At 23.5% G+C, this 10576-nt stretch overlaps 1 long non-coding RNA gene across 1 annotated transcript; it reads right to left on the reverse strand.

Moving 5' to 3' along the window:
• Nucleotides 1-1433: 1433 nt before the first annotated feature.
• On the reverse strand, nucleotides 1434-5113 carry LOC107882925. The gene is made up of 6 exons (XR_001678993.2): nucleotides 4773-5113; nucleotides 4136-4322; nucleotides 3368-3546; nucleotides 2732-2917; nucleotides 1964-2142; nucleotides 1434-1513 (listed from the first exon to the last, which is right to left on the reverse strand). It is a non-coding gene; the product is annotated as an uncharacterized LOC107882925 (long non-coding RNA).
• Nucleotides 5114-10576: the final 5463 nt, after the last annotated feature.

The following is a 10576-nucleotide window of genomic DNA, read 5'->3' on the forward strand; positions in this document are numbered from 1 at the left end:
TAACTAATTTGTTCTTTATATGATATGGACAATTTTTATATCGTTTTTTTTTATAGTGTTCATGATTTTTTCTGCTTCATCCATAACATGTACCTTACATTTAGTGGGTCAATAGAAAAATCTGTAAAACAGATGCATATAAATTATTTGATTTAGAATAAAAGTTCTTATAAAATAATTATTAATAGTGATCCTAAAAATAAATACTCTATTAATGGGTAAGTAACTAATTTTATTCCTAAGACATAATAAAACTTATTTTTTTATAATTATACCTATTTGTACAAAATATGACTACAGCCAAAATAAACATTAAATACCAAGTATATCTTATACGGTTTAAAAGTTTGAAATATATACACAAATGTGTAGTAGTAAACTAAAAAAAAACATATTATAAGTATTTATAGTAGTTAGGAATGTAATATATAATTCTAATATAGTATTAATATTTAACGTAAATCACAAACATTACCTACTTATATAAAATGTTTAATAATTATATACGAGCAGGTAACTAATTTTAAAAAAAGCGCTTTACAAAATGTATAAGGTTGGTAGATACTCACCATTTCCAATTGATTGTGTTGTGTGTTTCAAAATTTTTTGCATGCCGGAATCTTTAAATATTATTAATGGCATACCATTGATTGTGACAAGTGCAGTACATGCTTTTAATAGTCTCTTTGTCCATCCTTATATAATGTGATTTCTTTGTTACACTGATGACTTTATCAAGTGGACCAATCTAGAATAATATTTAAAAATTTTGCATGAGTATTTTGTAAGTACAGGTGAAATAAATTGAGTTTAGGCAATATGAATAAAAACTATACTGAAGTAATATTTTTGAACTACAATTATACCCAGCTAATTAAAATCTTTAAAGTTTAAAACAATTTTTAGCAGAGAGTATGGACCATTACAGTTAATTTATAGTCTATTATTTTATAAATGTCTAAACTGTTAATGCGTTGTAACATTTTTATGTAACACTTCAGAATAAAAATATAATTTATATTAAATGTTTGCTTCAGGTAGGTATTAAAAATTTAAAAACAAATAAATTTGTTCACTACAATTATTTTCTGAGACTGTAATTAACTTATATTGATGTTGATATAGGTTTATACTGAATTATCTATATATTGACAATATGACTTGAACATAATATTATCACATTTTAATCTCATAAAAATTAAATTGGTTACTATTTTGATTATTTATATAGGACTGTATTCAAAATAAATTATAATAATGTTGCTTTATTTTGATTAGTATTGAGTAGTTGATAAGTAAATGACTATTGATAATAACCGTTACCTACCACAGATTTTAAGTAATCGCTGGTGTGACGTTTTTCCAAATTAGACATAGCCAATGTCCTTATAACTAATTTGTTCTTTATATGATATTGGACAATTTTTTATATTGTTTTTTTTTATAGTGTTCATGATTTTTTCTGCTTCATCCATAACATGTACCCTTACATTTAGTGGGTCAATAGAAAAATCTGTAAAACAGATGCATATAAATTATTTGATTTAGAATAAAAGTTCTTATAAAATAATTATTGATAGTGATCCTAAAAATAAATACTCTATTAATGGGTAAGTAACTAATTTTATTGCTAAGACATAATAAAACTTATTTTTTTATAATTATACCTATTATTGTACAAAATATGACTACAGCCAAAATAAACATTAAATACCAAGTATATCTTATACGGTTTAAAAGTTTGAAATATATACACAAATGTGTAGTAGAAAACTAAAAAAAAACATATTATAAGTATTTATAGTAGTTAGGAATGTAATTTATAATTCAAATATAGTATTAATATTTAACGTAAATCAAAAACATTACCTACTTACATAAAATGTTTAATAATTATATACGAGCAGGTAACTTATTTTAAAAAAAGCGCTTTACAAAATGTATAAGGTTGGTAGATACTCACCATTTCCAATTGATTGTGTTGTGGGTTTCAAAATTTTTCGCATGCCGGAATCTATAAATATTATTAATGGCATACCATTGATTGTGACAAGTTCAGTACATGCTTTTAATAGTCTCTTTGTCCATCCTTATATAATGTGATTTCTTTGTTACACTGATGACTTTATCAAGTGGACCAATCTAGAATAATATTTAAAAATTATGCATGAGTATTTTGTAAGTACAGGTGAAATAAATTGAGTTTAGGCAATATGAATAAAAACTATACTGAAGTAATATTTTTGAACTACAATTATACCCAGCTAATTAAAATCTTTAAAGTTTAAAACAATTTTTAGTAGAGAGTAGGGACCATTACAATTAATTTATAGTCTATTATTTTATAAATGTCTAAACTGTTAATGCGTTGTAACATTTTTATGTAACACTTCAGAATAAAAATATAATTTATATTAAATGTTTGCTTCAGGTAGGTATTAAAAATTTAAAAACGTTTAAAAACAAATAAATTTGTTCACTACAATTATTTTCTGAGACTGTAATTAACTTATATTGATGTTGATATAGGTTTATACTGAATTATCTATATATTGACAATATGACTTGAACATAATATTATCACATTTTAATCTCATAAAAATTAAATTGGTTACTATTTTGATTATTTATATAGGACTGTATTCAAAATAAATTATAATAATGTTGCTTTATTTTGATTAGTATTGAGTAGTTGATAAGTACATGACTATTGATAATAACCGTTACCTACCACAGATTTTAAGTAATCGCTGGTGTGACGTTTTTCCAAATTAGACATAGCCAATGTCCTTATAACTAATTTGTTCTTTATATGATATTGGACAATTTTTTATATCGTTTTTTTTTATAGTGTTCATGATTTTTTCTGCTTCATCCATAACATGTACCTTTACATTTAGTGGGTCAATAGAAAAATCTGTAAAACAGATGCATATAAATTATTTGATTTAGAATAAAAGTTCTTATAAAATAATTATTAATAGTGATCCTAAAAATAAATACTCTATTAATGGGTAAGTAACTAATTTTATTGCTAAGACATAATAAAACTTATTTTTTTATAATTATACCTATTATTGTACAAAATATGACTACAGCCAAAATAAACATTAAATACCAAGTATATCTTATACGGTTTAAAAGTTTGAAATATATACACAAATGTGTAGTAGAAAACTAAAAAAAAACATATTATAAGTATTTATAGTAGTTAGGAATGTAATTTATAATTCAAATATAGTATTAATATTTAACGTAAATCAAAAACATTACCTACTTACATAAAATGTTTAATAATTATATACGAGCAGGTAACTAATTTTAAAAAAAGCGCTTTACAAAATGTATAAGGTTGGTAGATACTCACCATTTCCAATTGATTGTGTTGTGGGTTTCAAAATTTTTCGCATGCCGGAATCTATAAATATTATTAATGGCATACCATTGATTGTGACAAGTTCAGTACATGCTTTTAATAGTCTCTTTGTCCATCCTTATATAATGTGATTTCTTTGTTACACTGATGACTTTATCAAGTGGACCAATCTAGAATAATATTTAAAAATTATGCATGAGTATTTTGTAAGTACAGGTGAAATCAATTGAGTTTAGGCAATTTGAATAAAAACTATACTGAAGTAATATTTTTGAACTACAATTATACCCAGCTAATTAAAATCTTTAAAGTTTAAAACAATTTTTAGTAGAGAGTAGGGACCATTACAATTAATTTATAGTCTATTATATTATAAATGTCTAAACTGTTAATGCGTTGTAACATTTTTATGTAACACTTCAGAATAAAAATATAATTTATATTAAATGTTTGCTTCAGGTAGGTATTAAAAATTTAAAAACGTTTAAAAACAAATAAATTTGTTCACTACAATTATTTTCTGAGACTGTAATTAACTTATATTGATGTTGATATAGGTTTATACTGTATTATATATATATTGACAATATGACATGAACATAATATTATCACATTTTAATCTCATAAAAATTAAATTGGTTACTATTTTGATTCTTTATATAGGACTGTATTCAAAATAAATTATAATATTGTTGCTTTATTTTGATTAGTATTGAGTAGTTGATAAGTAAATGACTATTGATAATAACCGTTACCTACCACAGATTTTAAGTAATCGCTGGTGTGACGTTTTTCCAAATTAGACATAGCCAATGTCCTTATAACTAATTTGTTCTTTATATGATATTGGACAATTTTTTATATCGTTTTTTTTTTATAGTGTTCATGATTTTTTCTGCTTCATCCATAACATGTACCCTTACATTTAGTGGGTCAATAGAAAAATCTGTAAAACAGATGCATATAAATTATTTGATTTAGAATAAAAGTTCTTATAAAATAATTATTAATAGTGATCCTAAAAATAAATACTCTATTAATGGGTAAGTAACTAATTTTATTGCTAAGACATAATAAAACTTATTTTTTTATAATTATACCTATTATTGTACAAAATATGACTACAGCCAAAATAAACATTAAATACCAAGTATATCTTATACGGTTTAAAAGTTTGAAATATATACACAAATGTGTAGTAGTAAACTAAAAAAAAACATATTATAAGTATTTATAGTAGTTAGGAATGTAATTTATAATTCAAATATAGTATTAATATTTAACGTAAATCACAAACATTACCTACTTATATAAAATGTTTAATAATTATATACGAGCAGGTAACTAATTTTAAAAAAAGCGCTTTACAAAATGTATAAGGTTGGTAGATACTCACCATTTCCAATTGATTGTGTTGTGGGTTTAAAAATTTTTTGCATGCCGGAATCTTTAAATATTATTAATGGCATACCATTGATTGTGACAAGTTCAGTACATGCTTTTAATAGTCTCTTTGTCCATCCTTATATAATGTGATTTCTTTGTTACACTGATGACTTTATCAAGTGGACCAATTTAGAATAATATTTAAAAATTATGCATGAGTATTTTGTAAGTACAGGTGAAATAAATTGAGTTTAGGCAATATGAATAAAAACTATACTGAAGTAATATTTTTGAACTACAATTATACCCAGCTAATTAAAATCTTTAAAGTTTAAAACAATTTTTAGTAGAGAATAGGGACCATTACAATTAATTTATAGTCTATTATTTTATAAATGTCTAAACTGTTAATGCGTTGTAACATTTTTATGTAACACTTCAGAATAAAAATATAATTTATATTAAATGTTTGCTTCAGGTAGGTATTAAAAATTTAAAAACGTTTAAAAACAAATAAATTTGTTCACTACAATTATTTTCAGAGACTGTAATTAACTTATATTGATGTTGATATAGGTTTATACTGTATTATATATATATTGACAATATGACATGAACATAATATTATCACATTTTAATCTCATAAAAATTAAATTGGTTACTATTTTGATTCTTTATATAGGACTGTATTCAAAATAAATTATAATAATGTTGCTTTATTTTGATTAGTATTGAGTAGTTGATAAGTAAATGACTATTGATAATAACCGTTACCTACCACAGATTTTAAGTAATCGCTGGTGTGACGTTTTTCCAAATTAGACATAGCCAATGTCCTTATAACTAATTTGTTCTTTATATGATATTGGACAATTTTTTATATCGTTTTTTTTTATAGTGTTCATGATTTTTTCTGCTTCATCCATAACATGTACCCTTACATTTAGTGGGTCAATAGAAAAATCTGTAAAACAGATGCATATAAATTATTTGATTTAGAATAAAAGTTCTTATAAAATAATTATTAATAGTGATCCTAAAAATAAATACTCTATTAATGGGTAAGTAACTAATTTTATTGCTAAGACATAATAAAACTTATTTTTTTATAATTATACCTATTATTGTACAAAATATGACTACAGCCAAAATAAACATTAAATACCAAGTATATCTTATACGGTTTAAAAGTTTGAAATATATACACAAATGTGTAGTAGTAAACTAAAAAAAAACATATTATAAGTATTTATAGTAGTTAGGAATGTAATTTATAATTCAAATATAGTATTAATATTTAACGTAAATCACAAACATTACCTACTTATATAAAATGTTTAATAATTATATACGAGCAGGTAACTAATTTTAAAAAAAGCGCTTTACAAAATGTATAAGGTTGGTAGATACTCACCATTTCCAATTGATTGTGTTGTGGGTTTCAAAATTTTTTGCATGCCGGAATCTTTAAATATTATTAATGGCATACCATTGATTGTGACAAGTTCAGTACATGCTTTTAATAGTCTCTTTGTCCATCCTTATATAATGTGATTTCTTTGTTACACTGATGACTTTATCAAGTGGACCAATCTAGAATAATATTTAAAAATTATGCATTAGTATTTTTTAAGTACAGGTGAAATAAATTGAGTTTAGGCAATATGAATAAAAACTATACTGAAGTAATATTTTTGAACTACAATTATACCCAGCTAATTAAAATCTTTAAAGTTTAAAACAATTTTTAGTAGAGAGTAGGGACCATTACAATTAATTTATAGTCTATTATTTTATAAATGTCTAAACTGTTAATGCGTTGTAACATTTTTATGTAACACTTCAGAATAAAAATATAATTTATATTAAATGTTTGCTTCAGGTAGGTATTAAAAATTTAAAAACAAATAAATTTGTTCACTACAATTATTTTCTGAGACTGTAATTAACTTATATTGATGTTGATATAGGTTTATACTGAATTATCTATATATTGACAATATGACTTGAACATAATATTATCACATTTTAATCTCATAAAAATTAAATTGGTTACTATTTTGATTCTTTATATAGGACTGTATTCAAAATAAATTATAATAATGTTGCTTTATTTTGATTAGTATTGAGTAGTTGATAAGTAAATGACTATTGATAATAACCGTTACCTACCACAGATTTTAAGTAATCGCTGGTGTGACGTTTTTCCAAATTAGACATAGCCAATGTCCTTATAACTAATTTGTTCTTTATATGATATTGGACAATTTTTTATATCGTTTTTTTTTATAGTGTTCATGATTTTTTCTGCTTCATCCATAACATGTACCTTTACATTTAGTGGGTCAATAGAAAAATCTGTAAAACAGATGCATATAAATTATTTGATTTAGAATAAAAGTTCTTATAAAATAATTATTAATAGTGATCCTAAAAATAAATACTCCATTAATGGGTAAGTAACTAATTTTATTGCTAAGACATAATAAAACTTATTTTTTTATAATTATACCTATTATTGTACAAAATATGACTACAGCCAAAATAAACATTAAATACCAAGTATATCTTATACGGTTTAAAAGTTTGAAATATATACACAAATGTGTAGTAGTAAACTAAAAAAAAACATATTATAAGTATTTATAGTAGTTAGGAATGTAATTTATAATTCAAATATAGTATTAATATTTAACGTAAATCACAAACATTACCTACTTATATAAAATGTTTAATAATTATATACGAGCAGGTAACTAATTTTAAAAAAAGCGCTTTACAAAATGTATAAGGTTGGTAGATACTCACCATTTCCAATTGATTGTGTTGTGGGTTTCAAAATTTTTTGCATGCCGGAATCTTTAAATATTATTAATGGCATACCATTGATTGTGACAAGTGCAGTACATGCTTTTAATAGTCTCTTTGTCCATCCTTATATAATGTGATTTCTTTGTTACACTGATGACTTTATCAAGTGGACCAATCTAGAATAATATTTAAAAATTATGCATGAGTATTTTGTAAGTACAGGTGAAATAAATTGAGTTTAGGCAATATGAAGAAAAACTATACTGAAGTAATATTTTTGAACTACAATTATACCCAGCTAATTAAAATCTTTAAAGTTTAAAACAATTTTTAGTAGAGAGTAGGGACCATTACAATTAATTTATAGTCTATTATTTTATAAATGTCTAAACTGTTAATGCGTTGTAACATTTTTATGTAACACTTCAGAATAAAAATATAATTTATATTAAATGTTTGCTTCAGGTAGGTATTAAAAATTTAAAAACAAATAAATTTGTTCACTACAATTATTTTCTGAGACTGTAATTAACTTATATTGATGTTGATATAGGTTTATACTGAATTATCTATATATTGACAATATGACTTGAACATAATATTATCACATTTTAATCTCATAAAAATTAAATTGGTTACTATTTTGATTCTTTATATAGGACTGTATTCAAAATAAATTATAATAATGTTGCTTTATTTTGATTAGTATTGAGTAGTTGATAAGTAAATGACTATTGATAATAACCGTTACCTACCACAGATTTTAAGTAATCGCTGGTGTGACGTTTTTTCCAAATTAGACATAGCCAATGTTCTTATAACTAATTTGTTCTTTATATGATATTGGACAATTTTTTATATCGTTTTTTTTTATAGTGTTCATGATTTTTTCTGCTTCATCCATAACATGTACCCTTACATTTAGTGGGTCAATAGAAAAATCTGTAAAACAGATGCATATAAATTATTTGATTTAGAATAAAAGTTCTTATAAAATAATTATTAATAGTGATCCTAAAAATAAATACTCTATTAATGGGTAAGTAACTACTTTTATTGCTAAGACATAATAAAACTTATTTTTTTATAATTATACCTATTATTGTACAAAATATGACTACAGCCAAAATAAACATTAAATACCAAGTATATCTTATACGGTTTAAAAGTTTGAAATATATACACAAATGTGTAGTAGTAAACTAAAAAAAAACATATTATAAGTATTTATAGTAGTTAGGAATGTAATTTATAATTCAAATATAGTATTAATATTTAACGTAAATCACAAACATTACCTACTTATATAAAATGTTTAATAATTATATACGAGCAGGTAACTAATTTTAAAAAAAGCGCTTTACAAAATGTATAAGGTTGGTAGATACTCACCATTTCCAATTGATTGTGTTGTGGGTTTCAAAATTTTTTGCATGCCGGAAACTTTAAATATTATTAATGGCATACTATTGATTTTGACAAGTTCAGTACATGCTTTTAATAGTCTCTTTGTCCATCCTTATATAATGTGATATCTTTGTTACACTGATGACTTTATCAAGTGGACCAATCTAGAATAATATTTAAAAATTATGCATGAGTATTTTGTAAGTACAGGTGAAATAAATTGAGTTTAGGCAATATGAATAAAAACTATACTGAAGGTGGGTAAGTGGATGTCGCTCTGCTGTACAGTAGGTTAGAAGTGGGTCACTGTATAATGGACAGTATTAAATTTGAATTCAATGATATAATATCACTGTATAAGAAAAACGATTCTGAGCGGAGACGGTATATCAGTCTATGTATTAGACATATATATACTTATCTATGGTATTAAAAAAAAATTGACCTATAATGGGTACCTATAATAAATTCCAAATTAATCATATCATAATATCTATTAGGTACTTATAAGTTATAACGCGTTATACATCAACAAAAAACCGTGGTAAAATCATAGATATATAATAGTATACTTTAGAAGTTTCAAGTACCCACGAATAATATTATACAATCACAACAAAATAACTTAAATAGTTATCCTAGGTTTTTAATACGTAATTTCGTCCAAATTTGTACTTAAAATGACTATAAAAATAAACTGTGTAAATGTATTTTTTAGATTTTTTGGTAACAGAATTAATTACTTACGTGGAATCTTGTTTTAAATTTTTAATTCTTAGATACAAAAATTGAACATTTTATAAATTTTTAACTACAAAATAATTTTTCAAATTAAGATTTGATAAATTTTGTCAAAATTTGATCTTTAAATGCTTATAAAAAAAAATTGTGCCTATGTATTTTTAATATTTTTCAACTGATATTGTAACAATATATCAGGAGCTTTGTATTAAATTTATACACTTTTTGGCCCAACAGATAAAACTTTATTGATATTTATAGAAAAAAAAACTAAAAAAATTTAAAACTGAAAATGTCCGTAAACAGCTCAAAAAGAGTCAAAATATTTTCAAAATTGTATGGTGTATAGGAAATGCTAATATAAACATTCAGTAAAAATTTCATGTATCTGCAGTTATTCGTTTTTGAATTACAACAAAATAAGGAAATCGCTACATGAGAAATCGAGTGAATATCCATTGTTGTAAAAATTTGAATTTCAAACGATCCTAAAAATTTAATTTGACTTCCTTATAGATATTTTTTGTTTGATAAAGGTAGACAATCTTATAAGGAATCTTGTATTACATTTTCATATCTTAGATTTAAAAAGAAAAATTTTTATGAATTTCTAACTCGAAATAATTTGCAAATTTTCGTGATTTTTCCATATTTTGTCATTTTTTGAACTTTAAATGTTTATAAAAAAAAACTGTGACTAACGATTTTTAATATTTTTCATCTGCCTTTGAACAATATATTAGGAGCCTTCTATTAATTTTCAAGCTTTTTTATCCGACAATAAATTTTATTGATATTTTAGAAAAAAAACTAAAAAAAAATGGAAAATGAAAATGTCCGTAAAGAGCTCAAATA

Source organism: Acyrthosiphon pisum, unplaced genomic scaffold, assembly GCF_005508785.2.
Source record: "Acyrthosiphon pisum isolate AL4f unplaced genomic scaffold, pea_aphid_22Mar2018_4r6ur Scaffold_21548;HRSCAF=24219, whole genome shotgun sequence".
In the NCBI taxonomy this organism is placed as follows: domain Eukaryota; kingdom Metazoa; phylum Arthropoda; class Insecta; order Hemiptera; family Aphididae; genus Acyrthosiphon; species Acyrthosiphon pisum.